General features: G+C 42.1%; 1 protein-coding gene and 1 long non-coding RNA gene across 7 annotated transcripts in view; both read right to left on the reverse strand.

Moving 5' to 3' along the window:
- The window catches only part of ST3GAL3 (ST3 beta-galactoside alpha-2,3-sialyltransferase 3), a 389,817-nt gene that overhangs the window by 135,331 nt on the left and 232,895 nt on the right, over positions 1-21,591 (reverse strand). The gene's annotated exons all lie outside the window — the stretch shown is intronic.
- LOC115471887 lies at positions 1,355-11,013 on the reverse strand. The gene is made up of 3 exons (XR_003942437.1): positions 10,917-11,013; positions 4,016-4,020; positions 1,355-1,366 (listed from the first exon to the last, which is right to left on the reverse strand). It is a non-coding gene; the product is annotated as an uncharacterized LOC115471887 (long non-coding RNA).

The following is a 21,591-nucleotide window of genomic DNA, read 5'->3' on the forward strand; positions in this document are numbered from 1 at the left end:
GAGGAATGTCCAAAAAAATGCATAATTTCAAATTAGTCTTGCAAAGGCAACATATGTATGGAGTAGCCTAATGGTTAGTGAAGTGGGCTGAGAACCAGGGAACCGGGTTCAGTTCCCACTGCAGCTTCTTGTGACCCTGGGCAAGTCACTTAACTACCACTACTTCTTATCATTTCTATAGTGCCACTAGACATATGCAGCGCTGTATGCTGAACATGTAAGAGACAATCCCTGCTCGACAGAGCTTACAATCTAATCAAGACAGACAAACAGGGCAAATAAGGGATAGGGAAATACTTAAGGTGGGACTTATAAAACAGACATGGGTACTGAACAAGTGAATAGAAGTTAGGAGTTAAAACCAGCATCAAAAGGTGGGCTTTTAGCCTAGATTTGAAGACAACCAGAGCTGGAACTGAATCCTCCATTGCCCCAACTATAAACAAAACTTATGTGAACCCATTAGGGACAGAGAAAGTTCCTGTGGATAATACATAAACCATTTTGGTTATACCACAGAAAAGCGATATATCAGATGCATTACCCTTATTATACTTAGATATATGTGGCTTAGGAAATAGGCTCCCACAACTAGTCCCGACAGTGCACAAAGTTACCCATGTATTCTATATGCATATTTTATACGTTTGCACATTGTGCTCTGCTTCACCTTTACCCAAACTAAGTCCCTGGGAACACTTTCTTGGTGTGCATACTTTTATGCATGTTATTTGGCACACTATTTTACATTTCCTTCATTATGTTCCTCCCTCAGAAACTACTACTACTACTATTTATCATTTCTATAGTGCTACAAGGCAAACGCAGCGCTGTACACCATACACAACAGCTGAAGTACATCACATTGCAGACCTTTCACCACACTAAGGAAGGGAAGTTTTCAAATAATTAATTAAAACAGGTAACATACTTTTATCTGCCTAAATTACTTTGAAGGTTGCATTCAATATGGAATTGTCATTTTACATATCACCATGCTGGTCCTGCCATAGGATGTCAAAGAGTATTTGTTTCTTTAATTTACTAATCAGGTCTACTATAATGCAGCTATAATCGCAGGTCTTTCTAACCTGTTTCTAACTGACAACAGGGTACTTTGCATACTGAAAAGCCTTCAGGAGTGTCTAAGTGCATCAACAGAACTGTGCATTATACAATGCAAATTACTAATGCAAATATGTTCCCTGTCACTATAAGATGTAATGTCACCGATGAGTGATTAAGACTTACAATGGATATCAGCACTGAGGAAAAACAGGAAGGGCAATTTTCTAAAACTATATACCATTGTCCTGCTAGTTCCCTCCCTTCACTGTTCTGGGGGCGTACACATCAAATTTTCAGACTTTCTGTGGCCATGACTCCATCATGACCACAGAAAGCATGCAAACCCGAGGCACAAGCTGATGACATTTCAATATACAGCCCACTCAGGTCGCGACCCACAATTTGGGAATCCTTGCTCTAAGATGGGAGTTCTCTACCTGTGTTCCCATCGTTGGAGGTTAATGCAGCTGTATAAAGAGCTCCAATCATGCTGGGCAGGCAAGTTTTGCAGGGCTCCCTGGGGACCCGCCTGTTAACATGTGGTTGAAACATCAACATTGCTGCACTGCTTCCTACTGCTAGGAAGTCTGACAGCAGACTCCTACCTACTTTGCAGAGAACATTGATGGCCATAATGCTTGCTAGTATCCATGGAATATTTTAGATATTCTGGGAGATAGCGGGTATTAAAGGAAATAAACTTTCAGGTTTTTTTTTTGGTGCTTGGCAGGAGATTTGGGGATGCGGCAGAGGGCATTTTGCTGCCCAAGAGGGAAGAGAACTGGGGAGAGGTAGAAAGAAGCACATTTCAGTTTTTATTTCTTTAAACAATGAATACACATTGGGGAGAAGAGGGAACCAAAGACATTGTTATGAGTACTGGGAGAAGCTTGCTCAGGCAGATTTAAGACAGTTATCTCAGTACCTAAATTTTCTATCTAAATTAGTTGGTTCATACTGAATATCCTGATAACTGCTGAATACCTGACTCTGAGACCAGCACTTCTCTAACAAGGCCCCCAACTTTGAGTAGCTAAATGTGAGCACACACCAATTTGTACGCACAGATCCAGCAGGTCAGAGAGGGAGATTTTTCACCACACACTGAGAAGCCAAGTCTGGTCACAGTGTTACATACCCTGACAACATCATGGCTGGACTAGTGTAATGTGCCATTTGACTACAAACAGCCCCAGCGCCTACTACTGAGACTACCACTAGGGGGCAGAGGCACCATTTTGGATTCATGCACAAATCTAGAGCCCATAACTGCTGACTGGATCATTCCAGACTCCCTGAGTAGGTCCTGGGGTTGGGGAGGAGGGAGGACCTTAGTGCATAGACTTGGTCTGTCAGGAGCCAGATTTGGCTGTCATGGGAGGGAGATTGATGAGGAGGGGGGAATGGTGATTGGGTGCAGGGGGTATCAGACTAGATGGAGGAATGTAAAGGTGGGAGTCCTGCTAGGGGTGGGGGTTCCTGAGGGTTCCAAAACATTAGGGAAGGGATCAGGAGGGCCCTGAGGACATTGGGGAAAGGACTGGGAAGGTTACAGCATGAGAGAAAAGACTGGGGAGGGGGGGATATGTTCAGAGGCTGGGACGCAAAGCAGTGGTTTTGTGTTTTTCAGTTTTTAAATCTGGATTGAGCTCCCACTGTGTTACCTGCAATGGCAAATAGCATGGGAGCACCTGCACTGTCTGCCACTGCATGTAACATGGTGCCTGTGCTGCAATGAAGGCTACTGTACAGGGACAAATAATTAGCTATGCGGCAAAAAGACAGTATAAAAGTATCAAGCCAAGACTAGAGAAAGAAACTGTTAGAGAGCAAACATATGTAAACAAGAAATACAATAATTCTCAATTAATGTAGCTCAAGTATAAATATAATATATTATGTACTGAGCAGGCCATTAATATGTTATTTCAGTGGACTGCATATTATTGTGCAGAGAGAAATACAAATGGCTGACTTTTCACTGCACATTTAAAAACTAACAAAAGAGACAGGTGCACCATGAAAAGCAAAAAAAAAAGGAAATGTGCGTATAACAGAGTTCTGTGTTAACATAATAAAGGACTGCAGATAAAGACCTGCACGGTCCATCCAGTTTCCCAACAAAGACCAATATGCTGAAATCTTCTGCCCAGTCTGTGGCGGTGGCCAAAAATGCAAACAGAATGCTAGGAATTATTAGGAAAGGGAATGCAAAATAAGCCAAGAATATTATAATGTCTTTGTATTGCGTTTTTTAAATATTAGTGCCAGCAGACTGGTTCCATCCCAGTTAAGGTGGAGCCCATCCTTTTGGAACAGGATCCCCCCCCTTCCCCAGAATGTTGTCCAGTTCCTAACAAATCTAAATCCTTCATCCTTACATCATCATCTCAAGAATGCATTGAGACTTTAGAGCTCTGCCTGTCTCTTGGGTCCTGCACGTGGAAGGGGGAGTATTTCTGAAAACGCTACCCTGGAAGATCTGGATTTCAGCTTTATTTATTGCATTTGTATCCCACATTTTCCCACCTATTTGCAGTCTCAATGTGGCTTACATAGTATTGTTAACATGGTTATTCCAGTATGCTAGGTACAATTAGTATTGTGAAGGGATTAGTTAAGGGAAGACAGGAAAAGGAAGGGATTTAATAGGGTATTTATAGCAGGTGTGCATTCATTGCTGAGTGGGTTGGTGTAGGAGCCTGAATTTGGCTTCCAAAACCTTATGTAATTGGTATCCACATGTACCAAGACAGCCAGCTCCTCCCAAGCGCTATTTAAAATCCTATCTAGGTGATGATGAGGTCCGCCAGCCTCACACCAGGCAGGCAAGTGACCAGGCAATCCTCACGTATATTATTAGGCATGTAGATAGCCACTCAGCTATCTACATGCCTAATAATCGAATCACTAACAACAGCCGTCCTAAACCTTCCCTTCTAAAGACATATCCTTGGTGCAAGAGGATATTGCACCTTGATGGGCTGGTCCTAGCTACTGGATTACTTCTCATCTTCATCAGTGTGATGCTCTCCTTTTAGGAGACCTCCCTGCTCCAAGGCAGCACAGGGCCAGACTGAAGGTAGACTTCTCTACAAAGTCCCTGTAGGCCTCCTCTATGTACTAGTCTCTCCCTCAGCTACTCCAAGTCTGTTACTTTAGCCTCAAGAGAACAGACTCATTCTCTGAGAGCTAGGAGCTCTATATATCGAGCACATATATAACTTCTCACCCACTGGGAGATAATCATACATGTGACACTCAATGCAAAAGACTACACCCCTCTCTGCCTGCTGGATTGTCTGCATCTTAGTATTATAGAATTGTTTAACTAAAATGTCTTAAGGTACTAGGTATATAAGATTAATATAAAGAGCCTTAAGATTGTATGGTATAATGTGTAATTTATTTAGTGTTTGCTTCTCAGAAACTAAATATAATTAAAACTATAATGAAAGCTCTCCTTTTGTTATCCTAATTAGATTTATTTATTTATTTGGATTTATTAACCGCCTTTATGAAGAGAGTCATCCAAGTCATCCAAGCAGGTACAGTTTAATATAAAACTTACAATTTTGTTAATAGCATAACAATAGTAAAATAACCAAGAATAAATATAAATACAATAAATGAGGTAAACCTGAAAACAGTAAACTGAAACCTAATAATAGAATTATCATGAAACAGTAACCTTTATTAGCACTGGAATTCAAATACCAGACATATAATACAATGTTAACATAATACTAATGATACACCCTGCTGTGCCTTCTAGAGGCTGTTAATGCTGTGGCAGAAAGTTCAAGTTTTAAAACTATGGGGAAAAGGGAATGGAGATTAGTTAATGAAGTTTGCTTCTTCTTTTTTTTTTTTTTTAATTCTGTCTTTATCAATAATCTAGAATTCCTTTTTTAAACTGCAGTCTTTAAGTTACCAAAGCAAAGAACAAAATAATGTTCACTTACTCAGAAAAATGTCCTCTTCTCTCATAACTTCTCAGAAAGTATAGGATAAAATGTGCCGCTGAGCAAGCATATAAAAAATGGCTGATTATGTACCTCAAGTGATTGACAATAATGCAATTACCAACACATTTAACAAGAGCTGGTGTCAAATATGGTATTTGATTCTAAAATTGATCTCTTTATTATTGTTTATCTTAAGCCTATTAATATAATAATGGTTAAGCCTATTAATATAGTTGCGGTTTCATTTTTCTCTTGCTCTTGTTTACTTTCCTTACACAAGAGAAAAAGGAAACCGATATAGTTCTCCAAACAAGTGGCTGACAAAATAAAGGGAAAGGAGTTGGAGTTAACGAAATAAAAAAGAAATGCAAAAGGAGGAACACAAATAGAATTACTGGATAAACTGAAAGAAGCAAAGGAGAGAAACACAGCTGGCAAAGGCTCAGGCGGAAGAACATTGTGACATGTGGAGGGGCATTTTTGATACGACGTCTAAGTTCAACTTTGGACGTCCAAAACCTGAATAGGAAAGAAGGTCATTTTCAAAAAAGAAAAATGTCTATCTATTTTTTCCGAAAATACTGTTTTGAACAAGGTTTTGTGATTTGGATGTTTTGTTTTTTGGTCCATTTTCAAAAAAACAAAACAAAAACGTCCAAGTGTAAAATGTACAAAATCAAGCTATTGGGATAAGTACATAAGCACCGCCATACTGGGAAAAGACCAAGGGTCCAACGAGCCCAGCAAGCGGCCAATCCAGGCTTCAAGAACCCGGCAACCCCCCCCCCCCCAAAAAAAAAAATGAATAATGTTCAATGGACCTTTCCCTCAGGAATCTGTCCAAACCCCCTTTAAATTCCATGAGCCCAGCTGCTTTCATTACATTCTCTGGCAACGAGTTCGGCAACGAGCATTTTTAGAAGACTGGTCCCCCAGACATCCCAGGAGATAAATGTGGCACTGCAATGGACTTCAAAAACATACTCCCAGATATACATCTCACCGTTGCTCCTTATTTTGTCTGCTGAGCTCCCCAAAACCCACTACCCCAAACTGTACACCACTACAGTAGCCCTTATGGGTGAAGGGGGCACCTATATGTGGGTACAGTGGGTTTCTGGTGAGTTTTGCAGGGCTCACAGTTTCCACCACAAATGTGACAGGTAGAGGAAGATAGGGATCTGAGTCCTCCAAGCCATGGTGCACTGCACTGACCACTACACTACTCCAGGGACCTGTATGCTGCTCTAATAGACATGGCTCTAACATCTGAGGCTGTCATACAGGCTGGGAAGTCATATTTTTATTAATATTTTTTGGGGTGGGAGGGGGTCAGTGACCACTGGGGGGTGTTGGGGGGCACCCCTGATTCCCTCCTATGGTCATCTGGCTAAACGGCAGATATCGAGTAATAATCTCCAAATATCACAATCATTTTCTCCCCATTGTTAAACTGTGTGAGACAATCCCCTGAAGTATACTTCTTGATCATCAAGCAAGACCTTTGGTTCTGGGATTTTACATAATTGACCGTATGTACACTTAATACTTCTATTCATTAGCAAAATGCTTCTAGTCTATATGTTTTCTTCAGTTTCTCAGTTGTTATGCTTCTTCTTCTGTCCAACGTTAAGCCAATTTTATGTAATACATTCTTAATATCTTGTAATCATGTTACTTTGTTAATCTGTAAGCCACATTCAACCAAATATCATTTGGCTAAAGTGGGATATAAGAATCAATAAATGGAAATAGAAATGTGGAGAAATGTGTTTAACAAATACTTTTGTTCATTCTTCATGAAAGAAAATCCTGGAGTAGGACCTCGGTTGGCTGATAAAGGTACATATATGACTGAGGAAGATATCACACTGTTCACAGAAGAAAGCAAAAATAATGTAGTCACTGCTGAAAAAAGGATAGTGAACTTTCTAGAAGCCAACGGGTTACAGGAACCAAGGCAACATGGCTTTACCAAAGGAAAATCCTGCCAAATGAATCTTACTGACTTCTTTGACTGGGTGACCAAAGAACTGGATGAAGGACGTGTGCTAGATGTAATTTACTTGGATTTCAGCAAAGCCTTTGATATGGTTCCTCACAGAAGACTCGTGAATTTTTTTTTTTGTTTCATTTGTACCCCGCGCTTTCCCACTCATGGCAGGCTCAATGCGGCAGGCAATGGAGGGTTAAGTGACTTGCCCAGAGTCTCAAGGAGCTGCCTGTGCCGGGAATCAAACTCAGTTCCTCAGTTCCCCAGGACCAAAGTCCACCACCCTAACCACTAGAGCTGAGAGGGCTGAATGTAGAACCAAAAGTGGTGAACTGGGTAGGAAACTAGTTGACCGCAGGTAGTAGAGGTAGTGGTAAACGGAATACACTCAGAAGAAAAGAAGGTGAGCAGTGGAATTCCTCAGAAGTCAGTGCTGGGGCCGATTCTGTTTAATATATTTTTGAGAGTGTAATAAAGTCACATCCAGGATAGTTGGGTTAAGGCAGTTTCAGTCTGAAATACAAGTCCCAGAAGGCATTGCAGGCAAGGAGCCAGGGGGTGAGATGAGGAACCTGGACTGGAATCCTAGCTGCAATGGGGGAAGACATGGGTGTAAGCTGGCAGGACGTGTAGATGGGCTGCCATTAGGGGGAAAGAGAGTTAGGAAACCCTGTGTGCAGGAGCTCATCATTAGTCTAATGCTCAACTCAGCTGGTATGGGTGTGGGGGGAAGCTAATGGAAGGAGAATGATTGGTTGTGGTAGCAGAAGCCAGGGATTGATTAGGCAGGTGGGAAGGAGCCCCAGAAGAGAGAAGCAGAGGGAGAGATGCAACTGCAGGCTGAAAACCCTTGGGTAAGAGAGGTCCCTAAACTACTGAAGCAGGCTGAAATTCCTTGGGTGTGAGGAAGTCCCAAAAGTATTTGCAGGCGAAAAATCCTTGGGTAAGGGAGGTCCATAAAGTATGGAATTTACCAGTGAAGCTGATGCAGGGTGAAATCCCTTGCGTATGAGGAGTCCCTAAAGTATTGAACTCTCCTGAAGGTAACGAGAGTAGAAGGTAGAAACTGCTGCTTTGTGATTTAACTGTGATGATGAACTGAAAGAACTGCTTCTATTTGGAATTGAACTACTGTTTATTGTGCACTGGATAAAGAACCCAGACTGAAGCTGACTGTGAGCCTGTATTGAATCCTGATATGTGCTGATAGCCTACTGCTTAAAGGGGACTATTTGCCACACACTTTCAGGTGGCTTATATGTGCTTAAGATGGAAGGTGAATGCTGCTGTTGGAACTGTGTATCAGGTCTACTAGAAACCTGCATGGAATAAAGTCCTTAAGATTGAAGTTGCTGGTGGACATTTATTTCTTGACTGTACCAGGAGCCTGTGGCTGGAGGGGATTGTTCTATCCTTGGCTGCACATAGAGGTACCTGGTTACAAAAGATATTATTGAAGGTTTTTTTTGAAGGGTTGGAAGGAAAGGTTTGCCTTTTGCAGACAACAAGAAGATAGTCAAAAGAGTGGATACTCTGGAGGGAGTAGAAACAATGAGAAGGGATCTCCACACGTTAGAAGAATGGTCGAAGATCCTGCAGTTAAAATTTAATGCCAAGAAGTGCAGAGTGATGCACTTGGGGTGCAGAAACCCAAAAGAGAAATACTGGATAGAAGGGAGTAAGCTCAACTCAGGAGAGAGACCTCGGGATGATAGTGTCCGAGGATCTGAAAGTGAAGAAACAATGCAACAAAGCGGACAGAAGGATGCTAGGCTGCACAGAGAAGGGTATAACCAGCAGAAGAAATGAGGTGTTGATGCCCCTCTACAAGTTGTTGGTGAGGCCCCACTTGGAGTATTGTGTTCAGTTTTGGAGGCCTTAGCTTGCTAAAAATGTAAAAAGACTGGAAGTGATGCAAAGAAAAGCTACACAAATGGTATGGGATTTGCATTACACACCTTACGAGGCAAGGCTTGCCGACCTGAACATGTGTCTCTTGGAGGAAAGAAGAAACAGGGGTGATATGATACAGACGTACAAATATTTGAAAGGTATTAATCCACAAACAATCCTTTTCCGGAGATGGGAAGGGGTGGTAGAACAAGAGGACATGAATTGAGATTGAAGGGAGGCAGACACAGGAGTAATGTCAGGAAGTATTTTTTCACGGAGAGGGTGGTGGATACGTGGAATGCCCTCCTGCTGGAGGTGGTGGAGATGAAAATGGTAACAGAATTCAAACATGCATGGGATAAAGACACAGGAATCTTGTTTAGAAAGAATGGATCCACAGAATCTAAGCAGAGATTGGGTGGCAACACCGGTAATTGGGACGCAAAACCAGTGCTGGGCAGACTTCTATGGTCTGTGCCCTGATTCTGACTGAATAGATATGGGTGGGCTGGAGTGTAAATTTTAAGGGGTTTCGATGTTAAGTTCAGAAATTTTAGTACAAGAACAGTGCTGGGCAGACTTCTATGGTCTGTGCCCTGAAAAGGGCAAGGACAAATCAAATTCAGGTAGACATATAAAGTATCAAATACCATGTATTTATTTATTGCATTTGTATCCCACATTTTCCCACTTATTTGCAGGCTCAATGTGGCTTACATAATTTTGTAAACATTGTCATTACAGGATAACAGATACATGTAGTTTTGTGCAGAGATTAAGTAAGGGAGAAAGAAGAAGGAAGGAAGGGAGTGATTAGTGTAATTATAGAAGGTGAGCTTTCTTAACTGATTGGGTTGGTGAGGTGAATTAGTGTGGCTATGTATAATGAGCTTATCTTGAGGGGCAGACTGGATGGACCATACAGGTCTTTATCTGCCATTATAGATTATATGTTGAAAAACTGAAAGTAGACAAAACTATGGGGCCAGATGAGATCTATCTCATATTGTTGATGGAGCTCAGAGAGGTGCTGGCGGGATTTGTTTAATAAATCCTTTAAGACAGGAGAGGTTCCCTGGGATTGGAGAAGAATGGATGCGGTCTCTCTTCACAAAAGTGGAGACAGAAAAGATGTGAAAAACTACAGGCTGGTAAGCCTTACTTCAGTGGTTTTAAAGTAATGGAGGTGCGCTTAAGGAAAGGATAGTTAATTTCTTAAAATCCAACAGGTTACAAGATCTGAGGCAACATGGTTTTACTAAATGATAATCGTGCCAAACAAATCTGATTGATTTCTCTGACTGGGTGCCAAGAGAATTGGAACGTAGGCTCATTCTAGACAAATTCAGCGAGCTTAAAGTAAGGACCCAAAATGGTGAACTGGATTGGAAAGTAATTGACTGACAGACAGAACAGAGTGGTAGTAAATGGAATGTACTCAGAAGATAGAAAGGTAAGTAGTGGAGTGCCTCAGGGCTTGGTAATGGAAGCTGACATTGTTGAAGGGTTAGAAGGAAAAGTCTGCCTTTTTGCGGATGACACCAAGATTTGCATCTGGGAGGGAGTGACAATATGAGAAGTGATCTACAATTTATTTATTTATTTGTGACATTTATATACCACATTATCCCAATCAAGTTTGAGTTCAACATGGCTTACAATAAACAGTATAGGATACATAAGAAAGAATAATGTATAAGAAAGTGATTTGTTGTAAGAATCCAATTTTACAATATAGTATTATAAACTTACTGGGATAGCTATGGAGTATCATAAATGTCCTGGAATAGTTATGGATGAGAAGAATGGTCTAATTTTTCATAGATAAATTTAATGTGTGAAGTGCAAAGGGCTGTACTTCGGGTGTAGAAATCCAAAGAACAGTATGTGCTAGGAGGTGAAAGACTGACATGCACAGATCAGGAGAAGGACCTTAGGGCAGTGGTTCCCAAACCTGGTCTGGGAGGCACCCCAGTCAGCCAGGTCCCCAGGACCACAATGAACACTCATGATGGAGACCTGCATGCAGTGGAGGCAGTGCATGCAAATCTCTTCATGAATATTCATTGTGGACATCCTGAAAACCTGACTGGCTGGGGTGCCTCCAGGACCAGGCTTGGGAACCATTGCCTTTGGGTGACAGTGTCTGACTATCTCAAGGCATTTGAACAATATGACAAGGCTGTGGCTGTAGCCAGAAGAATACTAGGCTGTATAGATAGAGGCATAACCAGCAGAAGAAAGGTGTTTATGCCCCCAAGAAGTTTCTGTTAACTTGAACAAAGTGTTCTAGTAGGGGCATATGGTATTAAAAATCTAAATAAAACAACAGTATTCTAATAGTTTGAATCAGGTGCACTAATATCAGTATTTTATATGAAATTTGTGTAGAAATGTGTAGCCAATGTTTTTGTCTAAGTAACGGAGTACTGCGATCCGTTTTTTTGTTTTTTTTTTGCTCCTGAAATCAATTTGACAGATGTATTCTGTATTAGTTGTAATCTTGTAGTACCAATTTGACATAAGCCTTGGAATAATGAATTACAATAATCCAAGCATCCTAGGACAAAAGCATGAGTCAATATACTTAAAGATTTACAATTAAAAAAGAGTGAACTGATTGGATTTTTCTTACCCCTCTGTTTACTAAGTCGCGCTAGCAGCTGCCTTCCGCTAATGTCGGCACACCAATTCACTCTGAACGGGCCATGTCGGAATTGCTGCACGGCTTATTAAACAGGAAGGTTAATTTATAAAAGCATTTTTATCTAAGGGATGAGATATGTAATTTTAAACATAGCTTATTATCTAGTATAAAACCTAGGATCCTGAATGAATTGGTTACCTGAACATCTATGCCTGAAATTTTTAAAGCAGTATCGAGTAAAGTGGTGCGGTATGTAGGGGTATTTCCCTGTGATCTAGCCTGAGCTGGTCTTGGCCTAAACAAGCCTATGACATCTTGGTACAATAAGATGGCTGCTGCAACCCTCTGACCTGCACATCTCTGTGTCAGCAAGATCCAGCTTCAGCTTGTGGAAAATCACTGACAGACTTGCTGAAGCCAAGGACATTCTGTGTTCCAACCATCCCCCTTCTATCTCTGAGAAGCTGAGAAGGGAGGCAGAGCCATGGCACCAGAAGTTACCATCTTCAAGGTCACAAAACAAAGAACTCTTCTTACTCATGCACTGGACTGTATGAGAAGAGAATTGGTCCAGGCTATCACCCGACCGAGAGGTCTGGAAGAATGCGGGGAGAGGGGGAAAGAGTTAGTCGGAGACCCTCGGAGGAGGAGTACCTGGGAAGGACCTGAGAAATCCAGCAAGGCTCGGGGTGAGCTAGAGACTGTATGATACCAACCTTGTGACCTGCATAACTGGTGCAAATACCTGTGGCAGAGATATTGGCTCTGAATACCAACAGAGAGACGGAAACCTGCTTGTTTGCTGAGAAAGATCTGCACTACATAAGACACAGACAGCTGAGATAGCGTCTGGGGAGATTCTGCTCCGGTCTTATCTGAAGCCGTCATCAGGACAGCGTGGTAAGATCACAGTGATATATTTCCTGGTCTGGGGTTAGGCAGTGGTTTTATCTAAGTACGACTGGTTTATGTCAGCTCTTGGTCAGGGACAGCTGCTAATTTGAATTTTGCATAAGATGTGATAAGTTTTCATAAGGATCATTAGGATATCATTTGTACTGTTCTAATCATTACTGTACGTAGTCTCAGGATAATCAGAGTGTAGCTAGACAATATATTTTGTTAGTGTGCATATCAGTAAGAGATATTATATTGCATATAAGCTATTGCAGAATGTTTCTATTTTTCTACCTGTAATAAATAATAATAATTATCATCTGTGACGTGGCTTTGGTTCTTTGGCGAAGAACAAAACACTGGCAGGGTGCCAGCAACAAGGTTCCTTTATAATATCCCCTAGACCAGTGATGGCGAACCTATGGAGCCCTCTCTGTTGGCACGCGCGCCGCCGGTCGCCTCACCCAAAACTTAGTCCTCCCACCCACCCGGCGTCAAGTGTTCCTCCCTCCCTCCCACCCGGCACCAGCCCGCCCGGCCTCCATCCCTCCCTCCGAACCCGAAGAAATTTAAAAGTCTTCCCTGGTTCGAGTAGGTGGCGTCAGCATCAGCAGTAGCAGCGAAAAGCGTGCTGCTGGTTCGTCGCGTCTTCAGCCTTCCGTCTCTCAAGCTCTCTGGTCCCGCCCTAACAGGAAACGAGGGCGGGACCAGAGAGCTTGAGAGACGGAAGGCTGAAGACGCGCCAAACTAGCAGCACGCTTTTCGCTGCTACTGCTGATGCTGACGCCGCCTACTCGAACCAGGGAAGACTTTTAAAATTCTTGGGGTTCGGAGGAAGGGAGGGATGGCGGGCTGGTGCCGGTGGGAGGGAGGGAGGAACGCATGACGCCGGGTGGGTGGGTGGGTGCCTTGGTGCACGCTGGGTGGGAGGGAGCGAGGCCTGGTGCTTGGGTGGGAGGGTGGGTGGCCTGCCTGCTTGCTTGCTGCTGCTTGGGTGGGTGGGAGCCTTGGTGCACGCTGGGTGGGAGGGAGGGAGCGAGGCCTGGTGCTTGGGTGGGAGGGTGGGTGGCCTGCCTGCTTGCTTGCTGCTGCTTGGGTGGGTGGGAGCCTTGGTGCACGCTGGGTGGGAGGGAGGGAGCGAGGCCTGGTGCTTGGGTGGGAGGGTGGGTGGCCTGCCTGCTTGCTGCTGCTTGGGTGGGAGGGAGGGAGGCTTGGGTGGCCTGGTGCTTGGGTGGGAGTGCTGGGTGAGTGCATGGCCTGGTGCTTGGGTGAGAGGGAGGCAGGCCTGGTGCTGGGTGGGTGGCCTGGTGCTGGGAGGGAGTGCTGGGTGGGTGCATGGCCTGGTGCTTGGGTGGGTGGGAGAGAGGCCTGCCTGGTGCTTGGGTGGGTGTCCTGGTTCTTGGGTGGGAGTGCTGGGTGGGTGGATGGCCTGGTGCTGGGTGGGTGGGAGGGAGGCAGGCCTGGGTGCGAGGCCTGGTGCTTGGGTGGGTGCATGGCCTGGTGCTGGGTGGGAGGGAGGGAGGCTCGATGCTGGGTGGCCTGGTGCTGGGTGGGAGGGAGGCCTGCCGCTGGGAGGGCAGGGGGGAGAGGAGGGTGGCTGGAGGGGAGGGCAGGGGGAGGGGAGGGTGGCTGGACGGGAGAGGAGGGTGGCTGGATGGGAGAGGAGGGTGGTTGGAGGGGAGGGTGGCTGGACATGGGCGGCTGGAGGGGAGAGGAGGGTGGCTGCACATTTGTGGCTGGAGGGGAGAGGAGGGTTGCTGGACATGGATGGAGGGCAAGAAATGAAGAAGAAAGGAGGAAAGTAAAGAAATAAATGGAAAGGAAGCCCTGGAAACAGAGTTAAGAGAACAGATAGCAGCAGAATCAGCGACTAGGACCAATATGGATAGAAAAACAAAATCACCAGACAACAAAGGTAGAAAAAAAATCATTTTATTTTCATTTTAGTGTTTGGAATATGTCCAATTTGAGAATTTACATCTGCTGTCTTATTTTGCACTGGGTATACTGGAGCTGTAATAATTTACAGAAATGATTTATAATGAAAGAAAATCATGTTATTTTTTTCTCCTATACTAGTATAATATTTTCAATGATGTTTGTTTATATAAGCCAAGGCTGGTGTAAGGGGGTGTGGCTATCATGGGGTGGAGTCATATGTGGTGACCCCGCCCATAATGAGTACCGGCACTTCACGATGAGTAATTAGATTTTGGGTTGCTGTTTGGGCACTCGGTCTCTGAAAGGTTCGCCATCACTGCCCTAGACTGAGCGGGAACCTTGAAATAAGTATTATCAGGGAATAATTATTGCCTTAATTACTTATTTTCATCCTACAGGTAGCTGTGTTAGTCCACTTTTAAAGGTAATCAATATAAATAAAAGAAAATAAAACAGAGAAAAGAAAATAAGATGATACCTTTTTTATTGGACTAACTTAATACATCTTTTGATCAGCTTTCGAAGGTAACCCTTCTTCAGATCAGATGCAATATTGTAATTTCTCCACGTCGAGCAAATTTTAATGCTTTTGTTTTTCTGCATCATTTAATTGCCTATATGTGGTTGGCATGGTGGCAAATGACTAACTAGTGTTTAATCATGAACGGCTATAACCTGCACAGAGTGGTGGATGTGGCACTGGCCTCCTAGTTGGGACGACAGGATGGACAGTGCAGGTACTTTATCTGCTGTCATTTACTGTGCTACTGTATAACACTGCTGGAATACATAAAATCAAACTATCAAATGTTCATATTATCAGGATAACTTACCCAAGTAAAACAATTTCTAGCTGTACCGATCTGAGGCATAAAATAATCGGAGACAAAACAGCGCAACCACAGAGATAGCAAACTATGTCCCATGAGTAACTAACTTGATGCAAGCACTCATGTATCTTTAACATTTAGCTCAAAGCACCAAAGAGATTAAAGTAAAAAAAATGTGAGCACATCAATGCTCTACACCAGAGTAATACTCCCAGTGTTAAATTTACCTATGCCACTGCATCACAGGAATGTGCTGAATAAAAACCAATAACAGTAATTCACTCCCTATTGCAAAAATATCTGTATCAATAGAGTGTATGAATATAAAAGAGAGAAAATACTGTGGATAACAAGAAAGCATTCAGATTCTGATTTTGTAACGTGCAGATTAAGTGATCTGGTAATGTATCATTTTTAATATTGTTAATGTATGTTTTATATGAATGTATATGATTCATTATTTTTTTTAATGATTAATCACCATATTGGAGTGGAGGAGCAGCCTAATGGTTAGTGAAGCAGGCTTTGATCCTGGTGACCTGGATCCAATTCCCACTGCAGCTCCTTGTGACCTTGAGCAAGTCATTTAGGGGTCCTTTTACTAAGTTGCGGCAAAAGAATGCATACAGAGGCCCCCTTTTACTGTGGTGGGTAAAAGACTGTTTTTTTTTTTAAATGGCCGTGCGGCAAGTGAAGTACTTCCTGCAAGGCCATTTCGGGATGGATGGGTGGGGGGAGCACTTACCCCCACCCATTGAGGTGGCAATAAGGGCTCCCACGTTAACTTGGCAGCAACCAGGCAGCACACGACACTGCCTGATTACTGCTGGGTAAACACCGGCACTATAAAAATATTTTTGAAGCATTGGAAATGGCATGCGCTGTAGTGGGTACTACCGCCAGGCTGCTGTTTAGCGAGCAGTAGGTCTGTGTTGGGTTTACTGCTGCTTCCCTCTCCACTGCCCTAGGTAGAAAAACTAAGGACCCTATTTACTAAGGTGCGCTAGCATTTTTAGTGTGTGCTAACGCTATATGGGTGTCTCTAGTGTTAGCACACGCTAAAAAGGCTAGCGCGCCTACAGCGCAGCTTAGTAAACAGGGCTCTAAGATTGTGAGCCCTCTAGGGACAGAGAAAGTACCTGCATAAAATGTGTACAGTGCTGCATACATCTAGTAGCACTACAGAAATTATTATAATAGGAGTAGGGATATAACAAAGTTACAGACAGAGAATGAAATGTAAATGTATCAAAAACAATTATAAATGCTGCCAATGTTTTATTAGGTTTTAGAATATTACTGTGGAGGAAATTTTACAGTTACATAATATTACAGTCAACGTTCACAGAGGTAAATAATTTCCTACATAATGGTCCTTTTTAAATACATGAAGATATACACCAATACTATCTTATATATTTGTAGTTTTAGAAAATACTGTGGATAACAAGGTGGTGTCAGATTCTGACTTGCTAACGTTCAGATTGAGACATTTGGTATGCACCTTTATTAATGTTTTTAATCTCTTTTTTTATATGTATGTGAATGTATTTGATTCATTATTTTTAATATTTATTTTGTATTTATGTGTGTTGGTTATCCATAAGGGCATTTTCAATATGACATTTAAGTCTGACTTTGGGCATGGTGAATATAGTTTTTTTTAAAACAGTGTTTATCTCTTTGTTTCAAAAATGGCCATTTGCTAGATGTTGCTGTACTCAGTGCATCTATCTTTTTGGACCACTAAAAACAACATCCACGTGAAAAATGCACAAAATCAAGACACTAGGATGCAGAAGGAGCCAGCATTTTTAGTAGACTAGCCACACAAATATTACAGCAGAGCAGTAGGGTACCCTAGGGGACAATGCAGTGGACTTCACATAAAAGGTCCGAGGTACACATCTTATCCTTATCCCCTTATACCGTATAGTGATCCCTCCAAAACCCACGAAACACTTACTGTACCCAACTATACGCCACTCCAGTAGCCCTTATGGCTGCAGGTGTCATATATATGTGAGTACTGTAGGATTTTAGTGGGTTATGGGGGGCTGAAACTTTCCACCACAAGTGTAACAGTTAGATTGAATTATTGGCCTGGGTTCTCTTATCCACTGTGCACTCACTGCACTGACCACTAGGATACTCCAGGGACCTACTGTAATGGAAGATTTTAAAGATTGTTTTTCAACTCTGCCTTGAGCGGCAGTGCACTCGGGGTCTGTATTTTTGATTAGAAGTAATTCTGTTTGTATGAAAATGCTTTGGAATATGTAAAAAGATAAGACACAGCTCTAATTAATTTGGTATGTGAAGGGAGAGGTGAGTTCAGACTGGCCACCTGGACTGAGAGACATGTGACCACCCACATTCCCACAGTATGGCTTGTTTACCAAAACAGAGAAATTCTCAAGCATTCTGTAATTTTCCTTAGCTCTGAACATGAGTTCTAAGCCTAATAAAAAGGGGAATTTTTGCCAGTGAAATGGGGAGCATCTGTGAGTAATGTACGTACTGTGCAGAGAACTATATTTCCTGGTCAAAGAAACTCCTGGCTTTTGCTGTGAACAGAGCCCCCCAGCAGATGATAAGAGCCTGGATGTAGAGATTAAGGACCAGTGACGTATTTTATTTATTTGTTGCATTTGTATCCCACATTTTCCCACCTATTTGCAGGCTCAATGTGGCTTAAATTATTCCGTAATGGCGATCGCCATTTCCGGAATGAGAAATACAAAGTGGTATTGCATGAAAGTTCATAAGTGACAGAGTAGATTAAGCAGTCAAGTATAGAGAATTCATATTCGGAATGAGAAATAAAGTGGTATTGCGTTAAAGTTCATTCGTGACAAAGTAACTGAAGCAGTCAAGTATAGAGAGTTCGGTTTTGTCCAGTTCTGGTATGAGTTTCGTTGTCTGGTATTTAGGATGGATCACTGTGGTATGCCTTATTGAACAGATTGGGTTTTAGTGATTTTCGGTAGTTAGGTTGTGCATTGTTTTTATGGCGTTTGGTAGTGCATTCCATAGTTGTGTGCTTATGTAGGAGAAGCTGGATGCATGTGTTAATTTATATTTTAGTCCTTTGAAGCTGGGGTAGTGTAGATTCAGGAATGTGCATGCTGACCTTTTTGTGTTCCTGGTTGGTAAGTCTATGAGGTCTGACATGTAGACCGGGGCCTTGCCGTGAATGATTTTATGAACCAGAGTGCAAACTTTGAATGTAATACGTTCTTTAAGTGGGAGCCAGTGTAGTTTTTCTCTTAGGGGTTTGGTGCTTTCATATTTCATTTTTTCAAATATGAGTCTGGCTGCTGTGTTTTGGGCAGTTTGGAGTTTCTTAATTTGTTCTTTGCATCCGGCATAGATTGCATTGCAGTAATCTAGGTGGTTTAGCACCATTGATTGTACCAGGCTGCGGAATATTTCCCTTGGGAAGAAAGGTTTTACTCTTTTGAGTTTCCACATTGAATGGAACATTTTCTTTGTTGTATTTTTCACATGGCTTTCTAGTTTCTAGTGTGAGATTTCGGTCAATTGTGACTCCAAGAATTTTCAGGCTATCTGAAACAGGAAGGGTATAGTTTGGGGTGTTTATAGTAGTGGGTTTGTTTGTGTTATATTGTGATGAGAGGATGAGACATTCATGCATATTTTCAAAGCACTTAGTCTTCCAAAGTTCCATAGAAACCTTCCAAAGTTCCATAGGTTTCTATGGAACTTTGGAAGGCTAAGTGCTTTGAAAATATGCATCATTGTGTTTTTTCTGCATTGAGCTTTAATTGAAATGCATCCACCCATGAATTCATGATTTAGAGGATGTGTTTGATTTCATTTGTGATTTCTGTTGGATCATGTTTGAATGGGATGTAGATCGTGACATCATCTGCATAGATGTAGGGATTAAGGCCTTGGTTGGATAGCGATTTGGCTAGAGGTGTCATCATTAGGTTGAAAAGGGTCAGTGAAAGCGATGATCCTTGGGGTACTCCGCATTCTGGTTTCCATGGTGATGATGTATTCGAATTTGATATCACTTGGTATGTTCTTGCGGTTAGGAAGCCTTTGATCCAACTAAGTACACTTCCTCCAATCCCGAAGTATTCTAGGATGTTTAATAGTATTTTATGGCTTACCATGTCGAATGTGCTGGACATGTCGAATTGTAGAAGTACACTATTGCCAGTTGCAATTGCTTGTTTGAATTTGGTTAGGAGAGTGATTAGTATTGTTTCGGTGCTGTGGTTGGATCGAAATCCTGATTGTGATTCATGTAATATTGAGAATTTGTTTAAGTAGTCGGTAAGCTGCTTGGTTACCATACTTTCCATTAGTTTGACTGCCAGAGGGATAGATGCTACCGGGCAGTAGTTGGTTATTATGATGTATTTTTGCTTCTTTTCCTGGTCTAGAAACTCCTAGCTTTGCTTGGATGTAGTGATCAGTGATGTAATGATTGTTTATAGGTATTGTTTCTTTTCAGTTATATAGCATAATCATTGTGTATATATCTTAATCATTGTATATCTTAGACAATAATGAACCTCTAATAAAAGTCTCATTTACCTAATACGAATCCAAAAGAATCCACAGTAATTACTGAGTAGTCTTTGTCTCAGTAATTACTCACGGCAGGCTGTAAAACCAGGTCAGAACACCTACTTGCTGCTCCAACAGGACTGGCCATAACATCTGAAGCTGTCTTACAGGCTGGTATGTACTGTTTCTTTCACATCTTTGGGGGATGGGAGGAGGTCAGTAACCAATGGGGGAATAAGGGGGGCCATTCTTTATTCCTCCAGTGGTCATCAGGGGCACTTTTTTTGTGGCTTAGTTGTTATTAAAACAGGTCTAGCTCAAAACATCTTAGTTTTACTCCTGGACATATTTGTTTTGCTCCTTTATGGCAGATATATGCCCAAGTGTTAGGAACACCCACAAACCACCCTCCAACACACTCCCTTGTGATCTGAATGCAGTGTGGACAAACAGAATAGAAACGCTTAGAAAATGTGTTTCGAAAATAGCAATTTGAACGTTTGGCAAGCAAAACATCTAAATGTTGCTTTATACCAATTTTAAAACTTTTTTCTCTTTCAAAAATGAGCCCCTGTGTGATATACTTTTTATAAACGCGGTGACATTTGAAATGTAAATGTAATGGCAATTTAGATGATTTTAAAAATGGTACATACATCTATTATAATTTTCAGCTGTATGTTACAGATGGTAATCATTTTCCTTTACATTTTGTATATCATAGTGGTAATCATTCAACATCTACACCGATGCAGCCTGATGGCAAAACATGTCAGGTTCTATATGATCGGTTAAAGTCAATAAAAGTAGATGGGTCGATATTCAAAGCGATTTATCTGGCCAGAAACGGTTCGTGGCCAGTCACATCACTTGCTTGAAGATAAGCAGTCATTTTCAGTGGAACTTAACTGGTTAGTGCTGCTGAAAATATCCGGTTACTGCCTATGTTAAAACCGCCAATTTGGGGGGCATTCTGGTGGTGGAGTTGGCAGTCGGCCAGTTATGTGTCGATCTTTAGCATTTAGCCAGCCAAGGCAACTGAATAAATAGGACAGCATAAAAGTCAGCCCTATCTTTATGAGGTGCTGCATAGCTGGTTAGGTGCTGAAGATCACACTTAAACAGCTATGAATTAGTCGTCTCAACAATTCTGGAGATTCAATGCTGAACCCTACACATGGTCCAGCACTGAAACTCCAGGCATAACACTGGCGGCAGTAACACCTCTGGCTGAATATCGACCCCCGAGGTTTTTTAACAGAGAGTGCCTTTTGTTATTTTTATTTTTTGGTATGTACAGTCCTTTTCCAGCCTGCCTAATAAAACATTTCCTGGTTACAATTATTTTCCCTAATTCCTGACATCTCTCGACCTAACCCCTGCCTCAACACAGACTGAACAGAAGTCAGTAAAAGTTTGGGTTGTAATAAACAGAAAATGTAGTTATTTAATCTAAGTTGCAGAGTCTGATATGAACCCAGCCAGCCCTTTGTCTCCCTCTTCCTTTAGGAATTTATCCTTATGGATTTCATCTCAAACATATGTGTAGCAAATTGAAACATGATGCTAACAGAGACATTAACCTACATCTAGAAGTTCTGAGCAAAGATACCACCAGACAGTGAAACAAATTTCTTCAACTATGGGAATTCCATTGAACACCAGTGAACTCAACCCATGTAAAAGGCCACACTCTACACCTCCTAGCATAGAGATTCACAACAGACTAGAACTTCTCAATCCAGAACCAGAGATGGACAGAAACCCCCAGATTAGATATGACCCTAAACTGGAAAAAACTAGGAAACC

The sequence above is a fragment of the Microcaecilia unicolor genome, chromosome 6 (assembly GCF_901765095.1).
Source record: "Microcaecilia unicolor chromosome 6, aMicUni1.1, whole genome shotgun sequence".
Lineage (NCBI taxonomy): Eukaryota > Metazoa > Chordata > Amphibia > Gymnophiona > Siphonopidae > Microcaecilia > Microcaecilia unicolor.